Raw genomic sequence first — 27,772 nt, forward strand, 5'->3', positions numbered from 1 at the left:
AGAGAGAAGAAGAGAGAAGAAGAGAGAAGAAGAGAGAAGAAGAGAGAAGAAGAGAGAAGAAGAGAGAAGAAGAGAGAAGAAGAGAGAAGAAGAGAAAGGGAAAAGGAAAAGAGAAAAAAAGATTGCTACTTCTCACAAATTGTATTTAATTGTCCAAACCTGTCAGACACACAGATTTTAAGCTTTCTGAAGCAGACGTTGTTCTCGTTGCTACTTGTTTATGTAATGCTTAACATTAAGGGGAGAGGCAAGATGTGAAGGTTGTGCTTTCTTCCTAACCACACTAAACAGTACTACAACCTGGTCACCACCCCTACTTTTTAGAAGGYTGCTGTTGGTAGCATTTGAGGTTAGCACACAGACACTGAAGCATCATGTCAGGCCATTAATTCACTAGGTTCACTGCCTAAGTCACGGGTAGGGCTTCCTGCAGCTCCCCGACTTTTCTTGTGGGTGCTGCAGTTCGATGCCAGCAGAGCCCACCCAGCCTTCAAGACTCTTGAGTGAATCTCAGCCAAATTTAGCTCAACTGATTATTTTACCAGATGAGTACTGCTTTCTCCAGTTTAAATTTCCCAATTTTTGCTAAGGATTTTTGCAGAACTTCAGTGTCCTTTCAGTTAGCTTTCCTAAAAGTAAAATATGTTTTAAGATCCTCAGAATTCCTACTATTTGCGCTTAGATTTTTGTTACCTTTTTCAGTTTCAGATCAAGACAAACATCTGTTTGCTTTTGTACATTGCAGTAGTTTTCACTCTGAAAACATTGAACTTTTGCAAATTTATGATTGAGCTTTTGTCATTTCAGTAGTGGCTTAGCTAAAGTATTGAGCTGACTGGAATAAAAAGTTATAAAAATGATTTATTACAAAATACTTCTGTTGCAGTCAATATCATCTCTTTTCCTTCCTTTTTTTCCTGTGTTTACCAGGTGACTTCAAATTTTGCTTCAGTCTTTGAGTCTTCTGAGATAGTGGCAAAACAATAGTTGGATCTGGAAATACTAATAATAYGGAGTGAGAAAGCTAACAGCTGTAAAGAATTTCTCTTCTCCATTGTGGAAATCACAGATAACAAGTCAATTAAACATACCCACTTGAGGTTTCAATGGGTAATGATGAATTCTCTATTGCCCAAAATAGAAGCAGGTAAGGACTAYAGTCACCTTATTTTAATTCATGTAACACATTGTTGATTTTCTAAAATCAATGTATGCCAATCAGCATGGTTTCMCAGCTGTCCAAACTAGAGGTACAAAATGTGAATTTTAACAATAGTTACAGATAGCTACATTTCCTGGAGATTCACCATCTCCATGAGGAGTAGATATGAATAATAGAGAGAAGGATAACTTACATTTTTTCTGAGATCTTGGTTATTTGCATTTGACAAACTAATCTGAAACTGRATGACTAAATGTGGCAGCATTTAAGCTTAGTGAAGAGTAAAAGTAGTTTTATCTTAAATAGTTTGCACTTTTAAGATACCTTACAAAGCAAAGTACTTGAACTCTGGTGACTAGTATCCTACCAAGGCCTCTGCCTCTGGCTGGCAGAATGACTTTTGGCAACTCACTTCTTGTCTCTGTTGCATCATTTAACCCTGTAAAATAGGGCTAATGCTATTACAGAATAGGCTTGAAATGCCCAAATGAAACCTTATAATGAAATATTTAAGTTTTGTTTCCTGCTGACTCCAAGATAGGAATCTTACTTGACTATCTAACACAGTGGTCCTAGCACCTGGACTTCAAAGCTACGAATTCCTGCAGGCAGCATAACGGCTGATCTAAGCGTAGCGAAAGATGAAAAGCCCAGAACTGCTCACTCTGGGCCAGACATACGTGCCAGACCTGCAGTATCCACCTGAGAGCCCCAGAGGGTGATGCAGTCATAAAATCAACTCCAGAGAGGCATGAGATCAAGCGAACTTCAGATTCCATGATAATTTAAAAATATGTTGGTTTCAGTTGATATTAGGCTGACTTGRAAATCTACATTTTCAGAGAACTCTTGTGAAACATTTTTAATTCATCTTTGGAAAAAATGTGTAAGTTTTTTTCACTTGCAAAAAAACCCCACATTACTTGATATATTTGCATAACTTTGGACATAAGCCTTCAGGGTCTTACAATACCAATGAGTAATTTAGTGCTCCTATAAAAATGATGGTCAGTTGCAATCGAAAATGGTAAGCGACTTGTATTTGGAAGTAAAAGCTCAYGGCACTGAGTTTTCATGTAGCAATTGCTTACAGAAATTGAGATAATATTGGGGGACAGTCTATACATCTCTCTGCAATTTTACCTCACATTGTGAGACACCTAATTCACAGAGTTAGCTTACTTACTGTTYCATTATGTCATTTAAAAAACAAGTCAAGCAGGATCTCTTTTATCCCAAGATGCAGGGACTTCTGAATGCTTGATTCCTTGAAGATTCCTACAATATTAATAGATATACCACTTATTATTTAGAATGCAAATGCATTTCCTCCATATCCAGATATTCAGGCTAGCTCTGGAGCAGAGCTCCATCATGTGGACTTACTGACTCAAATCTTCATTAGCATTGCGATATCTTTATGGTATTCCCATGCACGACGTAGACATTCCTTCATTTGCAGCATTAAAATTCCATAGTTAACTAATATTCTAGGCCAATGCATCATAACTTTGGACCTGTTTTGTTTGTAACCTTCCTTCAGGATTCCTTTTCTTCTCCAGAGCTAGATCTGATAGATCTTCTCAGAGGCTTCATCAATATTATCTGTGGAACGAGCACATTTCTGTATGCTCTATTTTTGAATTAAGTGGTAAACACAAATTGCATCTACCCTGTATGACTTCTCTGGGTTAAAAAAAAATCTATTCTACACTTTGGGAAGGCACTCAAGTGCACAATGACTCTTTTACTTCTCTCTATGTGTCAGAGAGATTATCAGTGTTTATACCAGTGTGTAGACTGCATGGACAACTGAAAGACCAGAATGCAAAATCAGGAACATATCAATACGAAGTATATCTGCACTAAGGTGTAGCATCTAATAGATTGGTCTTCACTCCAAAAGTAAATAACTTTATTATTATTATTATTATTCAATCTGGCAAAGGAAAAGGATTTGCTCAGGACACAGGAGAGCTGTGTTCCACTGCTCTGGCTGCTCGAAGTCACTTTGAGTTACTGCTCAGGTGATTGCTCTAAACATTGTAAGGATCAAAGGTGCTTGGAGGCGGAGCTCAGATCCACTGCTCTCCTTAAAGAAACCCGTATGAATCATGAGTTCATTAAATATGAATGACAAAGGAAAAAGGAATCTGATTCTATATTCTACAAGATTCAAGGGCTCTTGAAAAGAGAAATCCAAGTTTTCAAGTACAATTGCTTGCTCTTTTAATATTAAGTGCTTGGGAATTTGTACATCTCTTACCTGAAGGTTTTTCCCATTACAGGAATACATGAATAATATATACAAAGTGTATCATCTTCAACAACACCTTCTGTTTCAGATTCCTTACAGCTTATAGTTATAGCTGAATATCAAAAGCTGGAACTTTGAATACTTTCAGGCGAAGGCTAGGACTCTAGTCTCTTGGCCCATGTTGAAGTATTCTGTCCACACAGTTCCTGCTTTCTTTCATTAGAGAAAGAAAAAGAAAGTCATCTCAGTACCAAAATTCATTAGTGGAACTGGGAAGTGCAAATCAGAATTGGAACCTATACCCCAGACAGATGCAAATTTTAGGAATATTCTTCTTGGTGTTTTCTTTTCCTACTGATGAGGCTTTTGGTGATTCTCCTGCCTTGATATCTACTTCAGGACATGTGGCTTATAGTGAGTGTGTTGACGCAATAAAGTAACTGAAAATTAGACGCAATGGTACTCAGTGTTGTGACAGAGTTTTGTAGATCAGATTTGAGGCAGAGATTATTATTGAGTCTACTAAACTATAATAAATAGTTCCTCCTGTTCTTACTGTTTGAATGTCAACAGTAATATATGGTAATATATTATCAAGATAACTCATAAAAGAGACCTGAACAAATGTTCAAACCTGAACACTGCAAGACCATGCAAGATTCAGATGAGACTCTACTAGAACAGTAATAATAAACTACAGCTGCTACAAACACTATGTGAACTTTTACTTTTCAATACGTACCATGAAAAACCACGGACAAAGATATTTCCTCTGCCTGGAGCCACATTGTACCAGCAGCTGTACACATACACAGCAAAGACTGTCCCTTTTTGTCTTAAGAGCTCACCATCTAATTCCTCATTGACCTAGAAAAGTTTATCAATTATGTTCCTTTAGTTATACTATTATATTCCCACACTGACTATCTGCTTATTGGAATGCGAATAACTCTTTTAAGTTTTGCTGAAACCACTCCCCCAGCAACATAAAAACCCTCAAAATTATTTTAATGGTTGTTTACAATCAGGTTAAAGGATTATGCATGCATTATATTACTTTAATTCAATGCCTTAGCTTCTGATGTTATCAATTTCCTATGTAGTCAACCAACACCACATAGCAAGAACAAACAAATGGAGCACATCACCAGAGAAAATGGCCAGCTGAGCAATTTGTGGCCACAGCAAATCAGAGTCTTGATCCAGAATCTTTACATTCAATGAGTTTGCGATTGATTGCAATAGCAGTAGAATAAAATCCTCTTGCCTACTGTTGCCAACAATTTGAATGCTAAATAATAACTGACTTTTATCAGTAAGTCCTGCATGTTGAAATATGATTAGTAGTTTACTGATTTGAAAATGACAAGCTCTTTAATAATAATGATAATAATAAAATAATGACTACAGAAACTCCTGAATTACAGAGAAAGGATAATTAAGTCTGCACTCAAACTGAGTATCTATCTGGACAATTCAAAGGAAGGGAGTGAAAAAGGTAAGTTTGCAATTTATTTGCTCTAATGACTCCTCTGCCAGATTACACATTACAATAGGTTTGTTTTAGACATTCCTGTTCGTTGCACTTGGCAAGATGGCTGTAGACATGTACCTAAGGACAGTGTACGCATACTTCCATCCTCATGAAAGATTTGAAATAGTACCTGCTACTGAAATTCATCATCGTTTCTTACTAACTAAAAATCTGAGGGGAGGAAAAAAAAGATGATAAACTTTGGCTCTTCCTGACAGCTGACCTTTCAGGATTAAAAAAGGATGATAACAACCATGCAAAATAAGTCCTGAGCTGGTCAAAACATTATCAGTCATGTCAGCCAAGGCCCTGTTCAGAAAGCTAGTGTTTAAGGCTCTTTGTTCAGGTTCCATAAATCCAAACCACGCTTTTGTATACATATGTGAATGAATTTAGTGCCTACTAGAAAGAATAACAGGCCAAACTATTGTGAATGGGGTGAAAATGTGAAGATTAATAGCTTGCTGTATGAAATTCCTCTGGTAAGAAGAACTTCATGATATCCTGCAATGCTTGCGGTAATCCAGCTCTGAACTCCACATAGGTACATGGCTCCATCCTGACATACTCCTCTTTTCCCTGTTCTAGGTCATATGACTACTTACATAGGCAGACTCTCCCTGGAGCCCACAAAAGGAAATATATTCCCTCTGTCCTTCACATCAACTTTATATACTTAGTTTGATCATAGAATGGTAAGGTTGGAAGGGACCTCTGGAGATCATCTAGTCCAACCCTCAGCATAGCCCCGTACAGGGATTGAACCCGCAACCTTGGCACTAGCAGCACCATGCTTTAACCAACTGAGTTTCAAAATATGGAATGAAAATAAGCAAACTAATCCTTTCGTGAACAACAACAAGCCCACAGAACATATGGCTGTATAGGCATCTATACACAGAAAACAAAACCAAAAAAATTTTCATAAAGTGCCAGAACTCAGGTTGTATATTTATTATATAACTGAGGCTGTATATATGTCATCAATCCTGTACATGGCTACATTTGTCTTACGACTTCATCTTCAACTGATTCTCTTCTTTCCCCTTTCTTATTTTCAATAAAGCTGTCAGCATTTTGATTTCAATCAGGAATAGATGAAATAGTAATTAACATAAGAGCAATCTTTTGGAAAGTGGGCTATTTCTTAAAGTTACTTAGTAGGAATAAAATAGTTTTTCAGTCTGTACCAACCAATATAACAAATAACAATTCACCACTTAACATGGTATCCTCTACCACACATCTTCAACAGCTAACCTTATTTGCTGCACTGAAAACATGCTGAAAGATGCTGCTTTGAAGACTTGTATTAGATCTCTTCCAGCTTGACTTCAGTGTTTAAGARCTCTCATAGAAAATAAATGCTCAGAGACACAATTGTACTGAGTAGGAATGTTTCATTTTCAGTAATGAGATGGACATATGTTTCTTACTCAGTTGTGACTCAAAACAGATGACTTCAAAACTCTGTCAGTAGTGGGAAATGGATGGAATTTTCACACTTTTGAATTTAGAAGAACAAATCAGCCAGTCAACCATATTTCCATGTATTTTCCAATTTGGACCACACATCTTTCATCCTTARGAAATAAAAGGAGGGCTATTGAGAAGTCTTTGCCATGATATTTTTTATAATGACTATCAAAATCTAGTACTACAATGAAAATTTCAATTTTGCTGTCAYCGTATCAATGAAATTAATGCTAATTTAATATAGGTATGGATTATGTATTTCAAATGAAAGAGTACACGCTCTGAAAAAGTCATTTTGTAGTTAGCAGCTTTGTTGTGTGATTTCTTTTCTCTATTGAGATTTTTTTGTTGTTTGCAATTTTCTTTCCTTTCAATTGCCTTTTAGAAATACATCCCTTTGCTCCACTGTCTGACCAAAAAAAAAAAAAAAAAAAAAGTCTTAAAAAGACGGCTTCTGGTATTCACATATCCTTAAGAGCATTTCACTGCACAGTGCTTTCCACTAGGATGGCTTTAAGACTGAGGTTCCATACACTGTACGAAGAGTGCTGAGGATCTAGTTTAAAATGACTAATTTTTTAAAACATTTATGGCTAATATCTTCCCTCTTACAGTGCTCTGTACTTAGCCTCTTTTCCAGCAGTGAATCTTGAAGTATGTTACAAGCAATACTAATTAAATCTCAGAACAACTCTGATACAAATGGCATGACATTCTTAATGACTCCTCCAGGTCACAGCCCCTTCCTGCCCTAAATCAACCACAAGTCCTTGGAGACAGATGAGTACAAACAATCTTTACATGTGTTTGTAAATCATTAAAACTGCTACTCTGTTGAGAATGTTCTGAGTACTGGGGATGATTGTAAGGTTACTGTGAATACCTCAATAACATTAAAAGGTCAAAGGCAAAACCGTACACACTTCAGCCATGACTCTGTATGCCAAGAAAAATGCCCTTCTGGTGCTTTGGCTGCGACAGGTAGGTTATGCTCCACTGCAGCCTCAGCGGCGTGTCGACAGGGCACAGCAGCACAGGTGACCGACTGGAGAACCAGCAGAGACTGGTCCATAAAAACGTCACTGTGTTTCAAGATGCCATCAATAAAAGCCAGATGTTCTGCCTTTCCTCCTGCCTAGACTATGATTTGTTTAGGTTAAGCCAGAGCTGTGAAGAGCAAAACCACACAAACCCCTGAAGGGCTCTTCAGGTTACACGGGCGCGGGTCTTTCATGTCCCCTATCACGTAACCGTACTGCGGCTCTTTAGTAAGCCCAGAACACGAATGGGAGCTGCTTGTCTTGTTAAGAGGCACATTGTCTCACTGACATTAATTGATCATCTTTTCCAAGAGCTAAAGATCTGGCAGAGTAGTTCTGCGATTAGCTGACTACAGTGTTTATAGTTTCACTCTTATTTCTGTCTTGCATCAAGCCCTATTTGCTCATAAATTTAAACTTTCAAAGCTTTCAACCAGCATTGTATTTTTCTCTCCAGTTGCCGTTTTTTCCTTTTAAAATCTCATGCAAGTTCTTCTTTCTGGAAGGAATAAATAATAACCTCAGCACTTGCATTTTGCCTCCATGTATACTCTTAAGAATAGTTTTTCATGTCTCTGTGAAGTTCTGGGGKTTAATGTACATGCTTTCATGGTAATCGTCATAAAGAAACATATGTACTTTATTTTTCACTTACTATATCTTATACCATTTTACTGATGTCTGAAAAAGTATTTCATAAAAGAAAATTACTTGTTTTCATAACTTCTGTGTGCCTGTATTTACTTGGAACATTAGAGGGAAATTTGCTCTATAATTTTGTGCCTTAAACATTAATGATATTAATTTAATTTAGTTCATGTTTTTTTCCTAAATTTACTCTCTTCACATGATGTTTTCTCTTTCTCCGTTTCCTCAGCTCTCTTCTTGTCCTAAAACCTGTTTGTTTTCACAGAAAATTTAGATATATGCAGAAAATTTATATGTGCCAATAAGAACAAGTAGAAATAGTTAATTTATATTAGAATGATAAAATATGTTATTCAGATTGAGTCATTCATCACATTAATCATCTCTGCCATTTCTTTTTCTGAAAAGATACCATTTTTTCCCATGAGCCACAGCATAATTTTGTTCTACTATATTTTCAAGGGCTGGAAAGAACAGTTTATCCAGAAATTCAGTTAACTATTGTAAGTCAGTTTAACCTAATTGTTTTCAGTGATGCTTTGCTGACTTAAACTACTGGTATCAAAAGTCAGTCCTACTCTTGGAAAGATTAGTTGCAAGGTCAGGGTTTTAAAGCTCATAAAATCTTACAATAACATGCCAATACAAACATTGATAGACAGGGATATAGGCAAAGAGACCAAACATGCAATTAGTGCAAATGAATAGGATTTCAGTTTCAGCAGTGCGATGAAGATCGCAGCCGGCTGAGACCAAGATGATGCAATTTAAAAAAGTATACGAAATGTACATTTGAAATTTAGCTAAATAGAATCAAAGGGCAGAATATATTAACCCACAGTCTTCATTTTGAGACATGTTTTGAGACAGAAAGCCTATCAAACCTAAAAGGGAAGATGATACTTTTAAAAGATGCCCCAGGAAAGCCAGAAGACCTTACCTTAGTCCAAAGATTCAGTTCTTCTCCCATGCTCAGCTGTCAGAATAAAGGCCACCTTTCTTGGATGGAAATAAGGGATGACCTAATGAAAAATGAGATATGATACTTTCAGAGTTGTTGTACAGAAACACCTGTTCATTTACCATATATAATGATTTTCATGTCAGGTAATATCAAATATACAAATAGAATAAATTCAAATTAATTTTATCCGAGTGATCATTTATCAATTTCAATCCAAATATATTATTAAAAATAAACTTTTAAAATAACTTCTTTTACATGTATAATTGAAGAAAATAATCTGAAATTCAGGCTACCAGACTCCAGAACTTGTGAATTTTCTATAATTAGTCTAAATCTGCTGACACACAGACAATAYATTTTCCAGAGCCACCATTGTTTTAAGGTAGGTGTGGATGTAATACATTCCGTGACTGTTGGTAGACAGGGACAGCCTATACTGAACATAAAACATCTGAGCATAACATGATACAGAATTCCTGAACAAGATTCACAGACTATACTGAATCGTTCAATAAATAATTATTTATGCAAACAACACATATTACCCAGTCTTGGTCAAGATTTAACCTTTAATCATCCATAAAATTCATTTTCAAATTAACTGCTTTTTTGCTCTTTTCTGAAAACAAAACATGAAAGCCAACATTGAAGTCAGACATCTAACCCTGAACAATACTGTTTTCAATTGTTTAGCATTACCATAATTTAGTATAACTTAATAATAAAGAATTAACCATTAATTATTTTCTGAAATTTATCCTTCATTGAATGTGTTAAGTCATTCAGTGTAACGTGTGTACAATTAGATTGTTKTAGTTTAAAACTGTATTAAAAGACAGTTTTAGGACTTCTGAAATAACTATTTGACAGAAGAAAGATGACTGAGGACATTTGCCTTGCAGGTCACATGACAATCATACGTGCTGCGCTTTGCTCTGCTGTGCAATACACAAACTGGACAATTAGCTAAGAGAGAATATGCATCTTTTTTCATCTTGTTATAGAGAGAGCGGTGTAACCTACAGTTAGGAGTACCATTAACAGCTACATTTGGTGATTCACTGTCAGTTTGAAAACCATTTGACAGTAATTCGCATCTGCAGTTTCATTTCTGACTTGAAAACACTGATGCAGACAATGGGTTATTCCTCTTTTGAGGCTAGCAATGAAAAATATTTTGCTATTTCTGTAGTTTAAAAGAGGAGTGTCACAGGCATAATAATTCCCCTTTTAACAAGCTGTTATTTGTTTTCTTAATTGAAAGAAAGCCTAGGATACTGTTGGCAATTCACAAAACAGATGTATTACCAAATCTTACCATGATGCTGGAAAGCACAGCTCAGTAGAGCTAAGTGGGTGGTGTTTGACCTTATTATAATACTTTCTGGTTGCCTCTGCATTAGACACCATATTTTCTAAATTTCCCTTTTTTCCCCACAATTTTTAATCAGGAAAACTTTTTTTTGTTTGTTTGTTTGTTTTAAAGAGTTCTATTCTTGCAAACTACATGAGAATATTTGGAAGATGTTATATAGTTTAACCCTTCTGGGAAGTGACAGCACACTTTAAGCTTTTCCCAGTCTTCTGTCTCATTCTAGTTCTGTAGATTTGCGTTAGCGGTAGGATCCAATGGAGATATTACTCGCATTTTTTGCAAATGCTTTCTTTGTTCACTCCTTTCCTGAAAATCCAAGCCAAACTATGCCAAATTCAGTGGGAACAAATTTATTTTTCCACTTTCTGACACGCGCTCTGTAATCTTACCAGCAGCTCAGAACACACCCGGGGTACAACCCAGCAAAGTCCCCTGCAATGCTTCCCTAGCACAAACTCTTGACCTTGAGTAACAGCTTCTAGACACTTCTGGTAAGGCCTTTAGAGAAGACCTTTGTTATCAGAAGGGGCTGATTTCTATTACTGTTTTAAAACTATTTGTTGCATATAGCACTCTTTGATTTTTTTTTTCCAACAATAAAACATATTATTACCTGCACACTGAAGGAAGTGACAATTACTTTGCCTATTAAAAAAATCTCTAGAAGTTGTCTTCTTGTTTTGTTTTCTTCCTTTTTATTTTCCTATATTAAAATGCAAAATTTAAAAGTATAATATTTTAACTAGTAAGCCTGCATAGATTTAACTCTTTCAAAATTTGAACTTTGACTGACCCCTGGATTTCCTCAAGCTTAATCTGGCACTAAAAAGTTACAATACTCACATTGCTTACAACTATTCTGCAAAGATTTGCTCAGTGCTTTCAGCCCTCCCTTTATTCATCAGCCCATTCAGAGGCCATGTTTAACGAGGGAAGCTGTTCTTCAATCCACACTCATTAGGAGCTCAAGTGGATACACATGGGACATCCCCATTTCTTCTTCTCCTTCCCTGTCTCCTTCCTGCTCTGTTTCCTTCCTTAAGTTAATTTGTTTCCTAAAGGGAGAATAAACACAGAATAAAAAGGGACCTAAGCATGCAGAAGTTGCTTTAGGAAAAAGCAGTGAGCTTAAATTTAGTTGGTTTTGCAGTTCAAAGCTTCTGTCTAGGACTTATTAGCATTTCATAAGCTGAGGAATTCTGCTTTCCTGCTTGTTTTGTTTGAATCTCTGACCCCGCTTAACTGCATCGTGCAGGAACAGGGTTGCATAAACATCTATGACCCTTTCGTCCAATTTAGTCCAATTACATTTACATGGCACTGAAACATTGGCTTTTAGACTTGTCTAGTTAAAATTTAACAACTAACACACTTTAGCAGTTTTTCTGACAAGAGCAGATATCTACTGCCTGCATGTTGGCAATATTAATGTGGCAAACTGCAGTATTATGTGATGCACCACYGTTTTCACATCTTCTGCCTTTTATGCACTAGTCTATACAACTTCAAATGTTTTGTTCGTTATTTTTTGTAAAGCCTTTTTAAAAACGCATGCATCTTTTGCCATCCGTTAGCCTCCAGATGACCATGGTTCAAAGTTCATCACAAATAACACTTAAAATATTACCAGAAAAGGTCTAAAATATGAAAATCTGATCCATTACAACTCATCAAGAATAAAAATGGGGAGTGTATTGCAGGAGAAAGTAAGAGCTGTTATTTTTGTGAGAACAGAGAGATCAGGTCCACAGTTTGTAAGTCAGTGAACTATGCAGAGCATTTTATAATTCAAAGGACTAAAAAGAGCCTATATAAAATGGAAGATCATTATCATCATTTGCTCTTCTGATCAGAGAACCTTGCTGTGACTGTGTAGGGCTTTAGGATACGAAAACTACTGTTGTATTCACATAAACACAGAAGGACCTTGAAAAGGTCATTTCTCACCACAGCTTTCACTAGGTTTTGAACTGTAATCCTAAGAGGACAACCACAACAAATGACAATATTGCATTGCAAACCTTGTCACACAACCCCAGACAGGAAAAATATTTCTCTGTCCATTTTATAGGTCGTGCACTGCCTATGTTTTATCCAGTAATAATCAGTAATTAAAGTACATAAAATCCAAAGGTCTTAATATTAAGTATTTTTGTAATATTTATATTTCTCTTTTTTTTGCAGAACACTGGAATATTATTACTATTCTAAATGCAAACCCAACAATTTGCTACTGCCAGTGAACGCACTTTTGCCATTTAATAAGAACATTTAATCACAGAAGAAAATTTCACTGTTTCATATTCCAAGAGAAGTCAGAGGGAAAAAAAATGTAAGCCTGCATGTACATTATAATGCATTCAGCAGATTTAACTACACTTTACAGGATTTTGAGCATCATCTCTGGTAAAGATAAAATTCTGCAAAAATATMTGTTTCTTAAAAAAAGTATTTATCTAACCACTCAGCGTAAATATCTGTGAAATGCTAAGCTGTCTCAGTTTCCATCCATGAAAATGAAGGATATTCAGGACCTCAGAGAATCAAGCCTCCAGCTAGTACAATTGATCAGCCATTTCAGCTTATATTTCAACACAATTCTTTAGAGAAAATGAAGACAAAGAAATCTTTAAGAGAACATCAGGAAGCTGGTCTATTGTGTACTATACTTGCATGAACTTGAAAATTTAATTTATGGTATCATATAAAGCTTTCGAAAGTATACTTATGTTTATGAAAACATGAATTACCTGGAAAAAGTGGGAAAGCCCAGCATCAAGCATAAGCCTTTCTCACATTCAATCACGTATGTGTTCAAGTGTTATATTTTCTAATGTCATAAAWCAAAACAAAACAAAATGAAACAAAACGAAACGTAAGATAATTATGCAGAAAAGAAGGCTTGGCAGCAATTTTTATAATCAATAGCCCAAACCTGGGGAGAGAGAGTAGTACTTAAAACGAGCTCAAAGTAGACTCAGAGATATTGATTTGATTCCAGTACAGCACATTTCAAGCACTGCTATTCTCTGTGAGTCTTATGGGTGTAATTATTCTGTCCTTCAGGAACTATACTGGTTAAGAAAAGAAATGACAAAACTGAATACATTTTATCTTATTTTTTTATACCATATTGCCCTTTAATACAGCGTAGGAAGGTATTTTTTTTTATCATTTGTTACATACTTAAGAAAGCAGGAATGATTGAAAGTGGGTAGCTCTTGACAATTTTCAGGTAGGCTTATACTTTCATAAGCTGTGCATCCAGTATTCTTACATAAGCTTAGGATGCTCTTCGTTGTCAGGGCATCCCCAAAAATAAAGACAACAATGACTTCATGTTCTTCTGTCAGTTTTCTTACTTATAAAAGAGGGTAAAAATTATATTTACTAACTAACAAACCTTCCACACACGATGTATGGGAGGATGAACTTGTTGACAAGCTACATTCTGGAAGCCTAGTAAAGACCAAACATCTACTCAAATGTGCAATACATGTGCATTTCTATAAAATGATACACATGCCAGAAGTCCTTAGTTATGCTTTCTGGAAATAAGTAATTTTACAGACAAAATTTTGAATTTGCAAGAAATTGAAGGTCTCAGTCTTAGCTAAACGCAAATGTAGAGGCTTGCGTTTCAGAGCTGCTAAGCATTTATGAAAATCAGGACACCTTAGGAGTGTGCAAATCTGTTGCTCTCTGCRATACTAGCATATGTTCACAGGATGCAGAGTAGCAGTGAGGACCTTGCTCATTACACTGCTGATGGAGAAAAATCTGCTGGAAATGGCTACCTCATATGTAGGACATTTACCCTAAAAGTGGGAGAGTGAGTTTAATTCTTTCTTTAGTCTGAACAGTATCTGACTCCCATCTTTAATTTCCTTTGTGGATGTCCTAACCATGAAAGCGTATGTAAGATGTTCTCCTTCTGTTGTAGTTATACACTTTGATATGAAGGGTATAAGACCGACCAGGCCAGAGAAAGAAAGTACGAGACACCTTATGACTGTCTCTTCAAGATCCATAATAAGTGCTAATTAGTATTTAAACATGTTGCATTGTTATCTAGAGTCTCCAACTGACTTCTGTATTCCCTTCAGCTAGACAGTGTATGTGAGAAGTCATGGCTTGTGTTCATACAAAACTCAGAGTGTAACATCATTAATTTTATGATGATTTTTTATTGAAAGTTCTCTGTTTCATAGCAGTTTATCCCTTATGGTACCCCCTAGTGCTGCTTATGGTATTCTCTGCAGAGAACCTCTCTTCTGGAGGTTCCATGTAATACACTGATACATACTTAAGCACATAACACACTCCAAATCAAGGCAAAAATTGGAATGTATCCTCATTGGATTCTGCCCTGGGATCTAAGAGAACTGGAATAAGATAACTGAAATTTTTGTCCCCATGTGACATCACTTTTAAAAATTTCAGGCTTACCATGCATATAATTTTATGCATGTCTATAATTTTATGTGTGAATGAAGCTGAAAAGGATCTTCAAAGTAATAYAGCAGAAGTGCAGCATCTAGCACTCTAGATAAAGAGTGAATCTCTTCAACAAAGTAGTCTAGTCAAACATACGTCACTATATAAGGTAACTTTCTAAAAAACAACTTCAATTTTTTCTGCTTTAGGTGCCTAAAAGACCTCATGCACCTCGATATTCACATACTCATGACACATACGTGTATATATATATATATATATATGTAAATATTTCTATATTCCACAAATGAAGATTATATTAAGTATATCTCTGATATGCAGGACTCTAAAATGGAGATTTGTGGATTTGAATTATAGCCAATGTCTATTTCATCCACCCACAAAGACATTACAGTTTCTAGCTTTTGTTGTTTCCATCAGCATACCAGGATTTTATATTCTTATCTATTATAAAAATTGGCTTAATCTGTACAATACTTCCAATGTGTTGTAGTTTCACATTTGTAATTATACAGGTAAGTATATCACTGTGGTAGTAAGAGCGTTCAAGCTGGCTCTGCCAGTGGAGATAACTTATGCCCTASTTCCCCCCTGTTCTAGTCTTGAAACACCAATAATCTACTAACAGATCACCCTGACTTGCTATTTATGTGTTTTACTGATAAACCTCATTCCTCTATTTGGGGAAATATTTGTATTTTAAATTTCCTTGTTTGAGGAGGAGCTTTAAAAAGCAAAACTGTTTATTKTATTATCTTCTTATTATCCCCCCTGTCCAACATTTATCCCACTAAATCCCGGGGGGTTGGGACTTGGCTTGTAACTTTATCTTACTCAAGAGTAATTAATTAATCAATATCTCAAGGAGGTTTTATCAAGAGGCAGCTATCCATCAGAAAGTGCTAGTCTGCCATTGCTGCAAGTACATACATGCTTGTATTTCCTGATTAGGGAAGATCCTAGCTCTGCTGTACTCCACATGGACATATARAACAAGTCTACTAGGAGCTCAAATCAGTGAGTAATGATTCTAGAGATCTAATTTTCTCCTGTACAGTCAATACTATCAAAAATCAGAGGAATCAAATCCCTTTCTTCTTTTACCCCACTAGATTATAAGGCTGGTAAACTGCAGTAGTCTGAAATGAGAATATGGCCTGGCTATTTAAAGATGAATGAAAAAGGGAATAAATAAAAGGGATTCTAATTCAAGCTTTATGAATAGATAATCTTTGAAGAAATAACATACTCAATTCTGAAATATTTTGATAAGTCCAAATTGCATTGGATGTATATCTACTCATATCTTAGATAAGGGCTCATGTAGCAAGTGTTTTCTGTTTGAATTTACTATGAATAATAGAAACTTGTTTGCAGATATGTCCTTTCAGAATTAATAGTAATATTAATACATATATGCCAAATATTGGTATAATAGGTAGACTAAAAAGTAGTATTTTACATTCTACATTATTGACAGAATTCTGTCATATCTATCACCAAATCACATACTGCTGTAAAGGAATTAAGATTTTGATCCGAAGTCCAGTCCCTCCTTCCCCATCTTCCTTTCCTCTCCCTTCTTTCTYTCTCTCTCCCCCTTCCCTCCCTCATTTAAAAATAATAATAACCCCCATACATACATACATATGGTTGCCCCTTCCCCTCTTACTGCTAGAAAAGTTGAATATCTTTTTTAAGACTACTAAATTTCACTTTAGTCAATTTTGCCCTAGACTTTTTGACTTCTTTAAGTTGCACTCAACTAAAACTATTTGCATAAAGCCTCCTACTCAAATCTCTGAAGAAATGTTGCAGTATTCTTGACCTCTTCTAGTTCCCAATCTTTGTCCTTTCCTAATTCCTCCTATTAACTTCTATTTATAGTTCCTAGATATTCTGCCCAGAATGCTGCATATTCTCCTCTCTGATTCAGCTGGAAGGTATTACTGTTCATCCTCTCTTTTCTGTCTATTGTTCCAGGCTGGATGATGTCACCTATCCACACAAATTTATCTCATATTTCTACACGAATAATTCCCAAATGTCCCAGTCTTATCTTTTCTGTCCAAAAAATCTTYGGACTCTAACCTTAATTTTTCCTTATGGATGTCTACCTGAACATTGTTAGACAACTTTCTGAACCCTCCACTCTATGMAATATTCTTGTTATCACTTTCCTTGATAACTGTGGTTGTTGTATCCTGTCTAACCCTCAGATCCATGAGAAGAACAGCATATTTGACTCTCTAAAGTGCTGCATAGATAAGGTATGCCTGAGTTTTAAAAATTGTTTCTCTATAACAGCATCAAAACATAACCCGTCTTATCCATACGAAACACATATCCATGTTACTATTACACTTCCAATCTGTCTTATCCTTTCTCTGACCTTGACAAATGCTATCTTGTCCCAGTTGTATCCATACTCACACAAGGACCATTTTCCAAGGATGTTTCCTGGCCTCTGTCTAAACACTGACTATCTAATCTAGCCAAAATACATAATAAGCCTGATTATCAGGTCTACAATAGAATAACGTTTAGATCTTCATTCAGCAAAGGAAATGTAGTCAGAAAGGTACCTAAGCAAAAACTTGAGTAAGCAGACCACAAGAGAGCCACCTAACAAGGGAATATTTTCTATGAGATTTCTTCAGCTGCCTTTAATAGATACTTTCGTAAATAATCAATGAATCAGACAGAGCTGTTACTCATTATTGTGATTTTTTTTTGAAAGATTGAAAGATTTTTAGATTCTCTTATATCTTCAAGGTTAGGTGTGATGTAGGAGTATTAACTACAGCTCTAGACCCACTAAGCTATRTGTTATGTGCAGTAAGACAGGTAAAGCAATATTTTGAACATGATGAATACATGTGAGTGAGGCAGATGGCTAGGACAGGGGAAATTAGCTTTGAGTAAGACTACTAGAGCTGGCTGAACACTGCAAAACAGTCCATATGAACATTGATTTGAATATTGAATAGCTATCTGGTTCAGCCACATTCACTCTTGTTATCTCGTATTCACGAACATTTTTTGGGCAGAGAGTCTTTCAGTCCCATAAATCCTCATGAGAGGTCGTCCAGTATATCATGTCTTGTATTCATAGGTGATCAAAAATATCTGTTTAAGAACAAGAGTATTTATCTGATATTCATTTCTCTTTTGATTAAAAATAATCAGTCATCTGTACAGTCAGCAGCCGTAGTACCACAATTATATTGGAACAATTTCAGGAAAGAGTTCACAGTCTTTAGTGTTGCAACAGTATTTCTAGATAAGAACATATGTCACGTGCCTACATTCCAGCTATCAGATGATCTGAATATCCACTGAATTAGTTTGTTGACACTTCCAGACAGGTAGAATACATGTGAAAAAATAACAATTTATTACAGAAATAACGTAAACTTGTGCTCATTTTGTACAAGTTTAAATAGCTTCACAAGATGAAACTAGTGAATAAGAATTAGAGAATAGAAAAAAATGTTCAATTCACGATGAATATTCACTATGACTATTCAGCCAGCTTCTATCTGAAAGATATTAGTCTAACACTTTTCTAATATCCACCATCTGCTTTTTTCTATTGCAAGTCATTATAGAGACACAACCCTTAACAAAAATGGAAACAGTAAGCTCAAACAGATGTACATATGAATCTGTATTTTTCTGACCACAGTGAGTTTCTAATGCTGTTAAATATAACTTATGCCCCTTAAGATAGGAGATACTTCACACTTTTCTTAATCAAAGCAATGCAAAAGAGACAGAAATGAATTACCTGCAAGAGACCTACTTAACTTGATTTTCTCAAATTATTTTTGCTTTGCTTTAGATATGTAAATGAGTTAAGATTTGAAAAATCTGTTAGAATTAGCAGGAATTACATCCRTACCTCGAGAGAAGAATAGGCTCCTACTGTTTATAATTGATTCATTAACAATGTGCACAATATTGTGGGCAGATCTTTAATTGCATTAGCTACTGATGAGCGTCTATGTCGTCATTTCTCACAGTGTTCACATATTTTTCCTCAGATGGCAATTTTATAGTGTACTTAGGTGCGCATTATAGGCTTGTGAAAGCACATTTCAGGCTCAGAAGGATGTTCTTTTATCTCCTGTCACATCTATGTTCTTCAAAGTACACATRCAAGGGGGCTTTCACGTCTTATTTCTCACCTCTCCTGCCCTCTAGGGTCATCCACACTTCTGAGGTGGGTTCTCAGGATCCTCACACAGTGCATATAGGGACTTAAAAATAAAAAAAAGAGATATGCACAAGCCAGAAAGTCATGGGGATAACTCCCTAGCACAAAATACCAAGAGAAGGATAGTGTTTTTATCACTTTCTCGAGCAGCGAACTGCATTCTGCCAAATAGTATGCACACTCATAGCTTTTGACTGGAGCAAAAAACCTCTAAGCCATTCCTGTATAAAGATGGTGATGCTGCTGCTTCCTAAATGCTTAAGTAGGTCAGAGAGAGCACTCATTTGGCATGGAAATATAAATCCTGATGTACCTTCTCATCATTCCAGAAAACTAGCATGAATATGTTGTTGTAGGGTTTTCTGAGATGTTTCACTTCCATTGAAACTCTTCCACTTTCTAAAAAATACTTAGATATTAACTGAGCCAGGGAGAATGTAGAAATGACTCTATAGGTAATGAAGCAGCRTACATTCTGCATTCTGTTCTCTGCATCAGTGAATATCTGAATATAACATAATCTTTGTACTGCTTGCCAATTATTTTTCACAGCTGAATTTTTATTCCATTTAAAAAGCTTTCTTTTTCTCATTTACAACATGAGTGGACCTTCCCAAGCTTTTTCCATTTATTCCTGCTAAGTATAAAAATGAGGAGGATTGCTTGAACTTACACTTATGAGAATAAGAAACACAAAACAAGTTCATTTTAAGACAAAAACAATTTCTACTAGTTATTTTTGGAGAATACTTTTCCAGTTGTTAGCAATCAYAATCCCTAACTAAACATCTGTAGCAAAATGCTATACTAGCACATCCAAAGGTTCATCCTGACCCACCAATCAGATATTTACGCTTAACGTGCATAAGTTTTCTTAAATTGTGTCAAGTAACACAGGTCACACGCAGCTACCACTGATCTCGTATTCTGAAAMGTAAATGTTTACAGGTGGATCAAATAATGCAAAGGCCAGGTGGAATTCATCTTCTTGACTCAAGAAAAGGTGCAAGTTAGGATATTTAAATTATAAACTATCATTGCTCTTCTTCTTCCCAGTGAATTAAGAAAAGGGTTAATTGAAAGTAGTCAGGAAAAGATAGGATATTCCCCAGCAGAAGATTCAGGGTTTCTTTCGTACATCAATGGAGGCTGATAGACTGCTAAAACAAGAATATGATCAAAACTGTTTGTAAAAATAGCACGATGTTACTGGCTCATCATATGTTGTGAGTCACATCTGTTTAGCCTAGTGACAAAAAAGAAGCTATATTTTTTAATCACTAACAGCACTGCTAAGTCAATGCAACTTGATGGCACAGCTGAGTCKGATTCAACCTCTATAACTATTTAATAAATTTTTGTTTTCATTTATGATTTCCAATTCTTTCTTGATCATGTATTTAGTGATGTAGCAGACAAGAAGTTCACATTTTGATTTTGGAAAATCAACTGAGTTAGCAATTAAAAATAAATACTTGAATAACTTTTACTTAATTCTCACTTAATCCAAACATCCGTTTTACTTTGGAAATAGTTTCATTTGAGCAGAAGTAAAAAAACTGAGGAGTTTGGCCACAGTACACAAAGACAAGTGCTAGGAATAATGTTTTGAATATTCTGTATACTCAGCTAGAGCCTCCAAWTAACTCTAAAAACAACACTTAAACATTAATAAATAACAAATAATATTTGGGAAGATGAGTTACTTGCATGTGGTAACACAGTGTTTCAGTGGCTGAGCCAAGAAAGTAACCTAGGCTTTGTGAATTTAGTTCTCTTAAAGTTATAAGACCAAAATATTATTTAACATCGTACCAGATCTTTCTTCCTTAAAAGCTATATATTGGAATAATTCCCTCCCTAGCCCAACTAGGGTAGAAGCAGCTTTGCCCAGGATATTTTCACAAGACAGATGGGAAAGAAGTAAGCATGAAGAAACAGAGCTCTAATCTTTTATGTTAATGTTAAATATATAAGATAGCACCAGATGATCACATAAGTGATCCAGAAGTAGTTAGTTGTGTATTACTCCAGATTATCTGCTTCTAGATCTAGATGCCATGCAGAGAGCTACAGTTGTTTCTGCAGATGTGCAGCTTGCAGGGCTGGTGAATCTGCTCATGATCACAGTTTCAGGCTTATTTTTAGCATGCTGTACAGACTTATCCACGAAGACTAATATCATCCTTCCAAAAATGGATTATGACTAGAATATAACACCTTAATAACTGTTCAGCACTGCACAGAGGGGAAATGCTCTCTTTTTGGTTGCTGAGATGACTTCAAACCTGAAAACTCATTCCTTCCTGAATTCGTACTGCGTTCAAATTATTAAAAGTTTTCTTTCAGAAATATGTGTGCATGAATAAGATTCAGCCATGGGATTCTGTATTTGAAAAGCACAAGGTTTTCTGTTATGTTAGGACGAAATTCATCCTTGTACAAAGTGCTAGCACAAAGCAAAGACCTGAATTCCACTTATAGGTAATAGTGATGATTTTAGGCAGACAAACATCATTACTTGTCATTTCCTGTTAATCTTTTGAATTACATTGATCCTGTTGTTTTATCTGGGTGCCTACAATTGTATTTTTAGAATTACTTTCTAACTGTACTCTGTTATGTCCTTTCCTTTTAGTATTTGCAGCAAATCTTTGTTTTGAAAGATGATATACCCTTTACTTGATCACCTGGAATGAGAATGTCCAAATTTCATATCATAGGAGGAAAAACAGAAAGTAAAAATCTCATCAGTCACTTTCCCAAGGTGATATTACTCTACTCTGTCCAAGTATAGTAAATATCAAATATTAATTTAATCCAATGGGGCACGATTCCTAGCCTTTTCATTTTATTTGTGTGAGATGAAAATTCCCTTTTTGACAAGAAGTACATTCAGGAAGTCATTTTCTCATGCTTCAGCTACAAAACTAAAATACATCACTAAAATTTAAGGTAGAGATATGTTTTTTTCCAGTAAAAGTGCAATGAGATATCTGTGACCAATAGCATAGTGATTGGAGGCTAAAACACTTTGATCTCAGTGGCAGTTTTGCCTAGGTAAGACAAGAAGTGTACAAGATTGCATTTTGTATTTGTTAATCTCTCATTAAACATATATTTTAACACTGATTTTGGATATTTCCTTTGTCTCTTTTTCTTTCTTTAGGCATTTCAGGAGATGTCTATAAAATGAAATACTTTATGCTTGCTATTTCATATAACAAACATCTGAAAGAAGCAGAAACATTTGTGCTTCTTATTTAGACACGCATAATAAAAGGGAAAGAGGATACCCCCCTGGAACCTCAGTACCTTCGAACTCTACTATTTGCCCCATGGGAAGAAAATTCTTGGCTGTTTGAGTTCTGAGAGAGGTTTTTGAGGCTGAAGTAGTAATACAGCCTGCTACATTCTTGGCTCCAGACCCAAGAGGATTACTGTTGGCCGAGATGAACTTTGAAGATGTTCCTCTCAGCAAAAGATTCCTAGAGGGGATTATTGTTGGCTGAGATAAGCTTGAATATGCTCTCTACAAAAGACTCATCCAAATTGACTTGACAAAAGTATTAAGGTTTAAAATGCTAATAGTTGAAAAACAAAACATTGGAATTAATTATTATTGAAGCATGAAATTTCAATTATTTAAGTTGTTGATGTTTTTATAACATCTAAGTCATTCAAGTGGAGTGATTTTACAGGAACAAAAATTGGGTAACAGAAATTGTATACTTCTGACCAAAAAATATAAAATAACCCTGATAAGAAAATGTATTTAGTTTGATGCTGTCTGTGACTGATGTTGTCTCTTAACAGATACACTGCTTCTGAAACACAAATTGATAGTATAGTATCAGGAAACAAAAAGAATAAAACTGCTTCTCTCTTTCTGAAGGAATAAATGTGATGAAATAGCATTAAAGTGGGCAGCTCTTATACTCTCTAATTACTTTGAGTGTTGTAAGCAACAGATATAAAATGTATAAAAATATTGTACACAATGCCTAGTCAACTTACAGGACTCATTACCACCTCATATAATTAAAAACAAAATTCAGGCTTTAAGAAAAGATTAAAGGCTTATATATGTGTGTGGCTTATATATTACTATATAATTAGTAATAAAAATTTTAGAGAGAATGAAGGGAAGAGAGAGAGACAGGTCTGGCTTAAGGGAACTTAAGAGCTTAATTCCCACTAAAATCCAATATCTAGGTTTTTATATATTTTATACAGATAGACCTTAAAACTACAAAAACCCTTACAGAAAATGTAGCTCTGGCACCACTGAAATAAAATTAGATTTTGGCATGACTTACAATGCATAAGTAGTCTATAGCATAAGACCACTTCAAACAAGTATGAAAAAACAGTGAAGCTGAAGCAGGGCTGCCACTTTTAAAACAGCACGAAAACCACCTAGGCTAGAACAAAAATTGCTTAATTGTGTGTGAGCTTACTCAGTGTGTGAGATGTAGCTCCAAAAACAAGATGTAAGTTCACGGTTAAACCAGCTAGGAAAATGATCAGGTGGCAGCATTAAACCAAAGTCTTTGCGACTGAACTAATAATGAAACAATAGTTTAATGACTATGCCCAAAAAGAAGCTCAGCAAACCCATCGTGCATAATTCACAAATTCAAAAAAGTTTTTATGATTGCCCTCCTATAGTTAAGACAGTATTACTAAGTTGGTAATTTCATTATTTATAGATAAGTTTTGTGAAAGAGAATGGAAGAGAGAAAAAAAGAAAGAGAAAAAGAGGTAACTTTTTTGAAAGAGAATGAAAGAGAAAAAAGAAAAAAAGAGAACTGTAAAGGGAGAGAGAAAAGAAAAATGAAAGAGAAAGGAAGAAGAAGACAGAAAGGCAAGGAAGAAATGAAAGTAGAAGGAAAGAAGAGGAGAGAGAGAAGAAGGCAGGCAAGGAAGGAAGGGAGAGAAAGAAAACAGAAAAGAAAATTTTATTATTTGCTGTTAAGCTGACAAAAAATGGTCAGGTGATTGACATTCAAAACTAGATCTATGCTRCCGAAGAAAAAATTGATTGAAAACTATTATAGAAATTATCTGAAAACTGACTGAAATGGTAAGATACTGGTTGATTTTAAGAAAGGCCTGAGTGTTTCTTAACAGAATTAAAAAATTCAGTACTGGTGAAGAGGGTTGTATGAAAACCAAGGATATACAAAATGATAACATTTCCACTATTTCTTTTTCTTTTTTTTTTAATCAATTCTATTCACAATTAATAATTTGATTTGATCTAGAGGGTAGCTTTATTACTTTCTACTTTTATAGATAAGCTTTATAAAGATTCATGGCTAGGAAAATGAATCCTAAGAAACATGAAAATAATGGGACTTGAATTTCTTGCTAAAGTGCTCATATAAATGAGCAGGAAATATAATTGCTCACATTCAAACTTTGAATTTGAGACAGACTGGCAGCACAGTCTAGGCAATGAAGCTCTATGTGTTGCTCTATTTGTAGAGGTTGGAGGGCTTCCATTTTTTTATGAATAGCTCCATTTAGTAGGTCTGTTTGACCTTTTTTAAGAACCAGCTATAACCCCAGATTTCACAATTATGCTGACCCTTCTTCTCTTGGCTCCTGATGGAATCAAATCAGAAGAATTATAGTTATGAACTCAGAAGGAATATGTGCAAGTCCCACATTCTGTGCAGACCAAGAATTAGTAAATCGCCTCAGGAGGCAGAGAAACATGCTGGGAGCTGCTACGAGTTTGTCCTAAGAATCAGGGCTAAAGGAAAATCTATTGACTCTCTGAAATACAAAGAGCAATTGTGCTATACTGTACTTGGAAAATCAGTGTTTGTTACATTTAAATAATCCTAGTCTGAGCAGAAGTAGAAATGCATTTTAGGAAGATGGAACAAAAGTTGGAAAACGACAATTATATATTCTAGATATCTGAAAAAAAGAAAAAGAAAACAAACATAAGCTCAGAGAAAACAAATTTTAAAACAATGGAATCTAAAGAATTAGCGTAGATTATTGTTAATATTGAAGACAAGAACAAAAATTGGCTTTAGTTAGTCTTGTTCTTACAAGTAAGTCCTCAATAATGAAATTAAAGACTAGGAAGAGACAAAAATCCATGTGGTCATATTTGATCTGAATTGAAAATTAGTGACAGGTTTTTTCTGGGACCTTTATCATATATGGAAAAAATTAACTCTGTAGAGAAGAATCTTGARATAAACAGTAATTCATATGTGCAGAAATAATTTTCCATTCTAGGAAATATAGCTCACAAGTCATTTTTGCAGAGCAGGAATGCTTTGTTTTATCTACAGCGAAGTTAGTATTGGTGAGCTGGAACCCCACAGGCAGAAGCTCTTTACCATAATTGACAAATCCAGTATAAAAACAGGAACATTGCCATATTCTCTCTTCCAAATTTATCTTCTGTGTTCCAGAGAAACAAGCCTTGCAATGAGAATTTTTTAGACATTTTCCAAAATGCATTCTTTTCCAAAAGCAAAAAGAGRACAATTAACATTCATTTTCATGTTGCTCTGCGTATGTGTGTGTTTAACTCTGTTAGGATTAGTGATCTCCACCCTGCTTTTGAAGCCATTGAGCATATACAAGAATTCACCTCCACTCACCTGACTCAGTTAGAGGGTGACAGCATATGCCAGGTTCACTGATGACATTTTCAAGAGGTCCAAAGAACAGATGCTCAGTAATAGTCACCTGGAAATGGGCATTAATCTAGCAAAGCAGTTAAGCACACAGTAATGTTTGATACAGAACACATTCCACTAAAGCTAATGTAACTACATATAAGGCATAAATTAAACACACGCTTAAGTCCTTTGCTGGACCATACGCATGAGCTGAAAATGAGCAATTCTAGTGTCTTACACAGATCCTGGGACACTACAATTTCAGTTGTCTCATGCTAATTAAAAAAGTGTATTATGTAGTCATGACAATATGTTCTTCATGTCTCCAGTCTCAGAAGAAGGTTGCATGTACCCACCACAATTTGAGAAGAAAATCACTTTCTTATGACCCTAAAAAAAGGCAATAAAAAGGATGTAAAAGTTCAGTCAGAATCACCTTCTGTTATAAAGATTATCTTTTGAAAAATTCTCAAATGAATTGGAATCATATTTTAAATCATTCTGTCATCCCCATGGTATTAATACAGATTTAGCGACCCAGGGTGTCTTTCTTATTAATGCTTTCAAATTTCTCTTTGATTTGAGGAGCAACACAAATACGTCCTCATTATTCACTGTTCTTTCCATTCTTTAGATGTTGGAAAATTTCTTCCTGTCTTAAGCACCTTTGAAGAGAGATTCTGCCTCTCCAGCACCAGAAATGAAGTACCCTAGAAACACCAGCAGGCTCTGACAAACAAAGAGAATTTTCCTTTTTACTACCTGTCTATTTGATAACTGCTTCCTGCAATTTCTATGTAGTTTCACTTTTTTTGTCCTACTGTGTGAACATTATTCCTTTGGTTAAAAATAATATCACATTCACTTGACTCCCACTTCTCTTGTATCAGTTGTGGTTTGCGCTGTCGTTCCAACCCAGAAGCTAACAAGCCTCGCTGCCTGCTCAGGAAAGCATCTGTGTTCATTGCTCCTGAGCTGAGAGACTCAGGGCTCTGTCCTGAAATTATAAAGCGCTCGAGTCAGCCAGAAAACAGCCCCCCAGAACACTGAAGAACATGTACGAACGGCTCCAATGACTCTAAGGCTTTGGTGGGCTGGGTATGGCAGGTGTCACTGAGTCTAAGGTTCGAAGGCTTCAATCATCTGACATCTTACACATCACAGAGCCATAGGCTGTCACCCAATGGTTCCTGCATCGGACATGAAACATCAGCATTTGATCTAAAGTGAATGATACTCCTTTACATCTTTTTATTTCGACAGTTAGCAAATGATGTCCTCACATCCAGTCCAAATGTCTATCATTTAGACTCCACCCCATAGCCCTCTCCTTGCCATTTTGTTATGTATTAAAAAAGTCATGAATCATTAGATGATTCTTTCCRATCCCTTTGGTCACTCAGACCTTTCATTAGATAAAAAGAAAAGAGCTTAACACTTTCTAGAATCAAAACTTCATGTAACTCTCCATCATCATTTTCTAGTGTGCGCATCAATACTGACAGTATATTTTAGTCATAGATACAACAGTTCATGACAGAATCAATGAAATAGGATCCCATATAAAATAAGCCTTTAAGTGCATGCCTAAAAGATTTTTAGATTTTTAAAAGAGCATTGAACTGATAAACTAGGACAGTAATGTCTCAGGATGTTTTTCTGTTTTTTCTTTACCATGATAACTTCTACTATGTTTTGGCAAGATCTATGAATACCAAAATAAAATATAATAATATGTATGGGTAGAGGAACGTGATAGCAAAAGGGTACCAAGAAAATATCCCTGCATGCTTATTTTCTCTAATATTTCAGAAATTCATTTTTTAAACAGCTCTAGACAATACATATCTGCAAGTCATTCAAATGCAAATACATAGTCACATGCATAATTGTAAAATGTTAAATTTGGTTCACACAAATGTCCGTGGAATCAGATAAAGGTTTGCAAGTGAATTCATTGTTTCTGTGAGAATGAATGTTCTC

The sequence above is a fragment of the Rhea americana genome, unplaced genomic scaffold, assembly GCF_003343005.1.
Source record: "Rhea americana isolate MKP2758 unplaced genomic scaffold, rheAme1 scaffold_72, whole genome shotgun sequence".
Lineage (NCBI taxonomy): Eukaryota > Metazoa > Chordata > Aves > Rheiformes > Rheidae > Rhea > Rhea americana.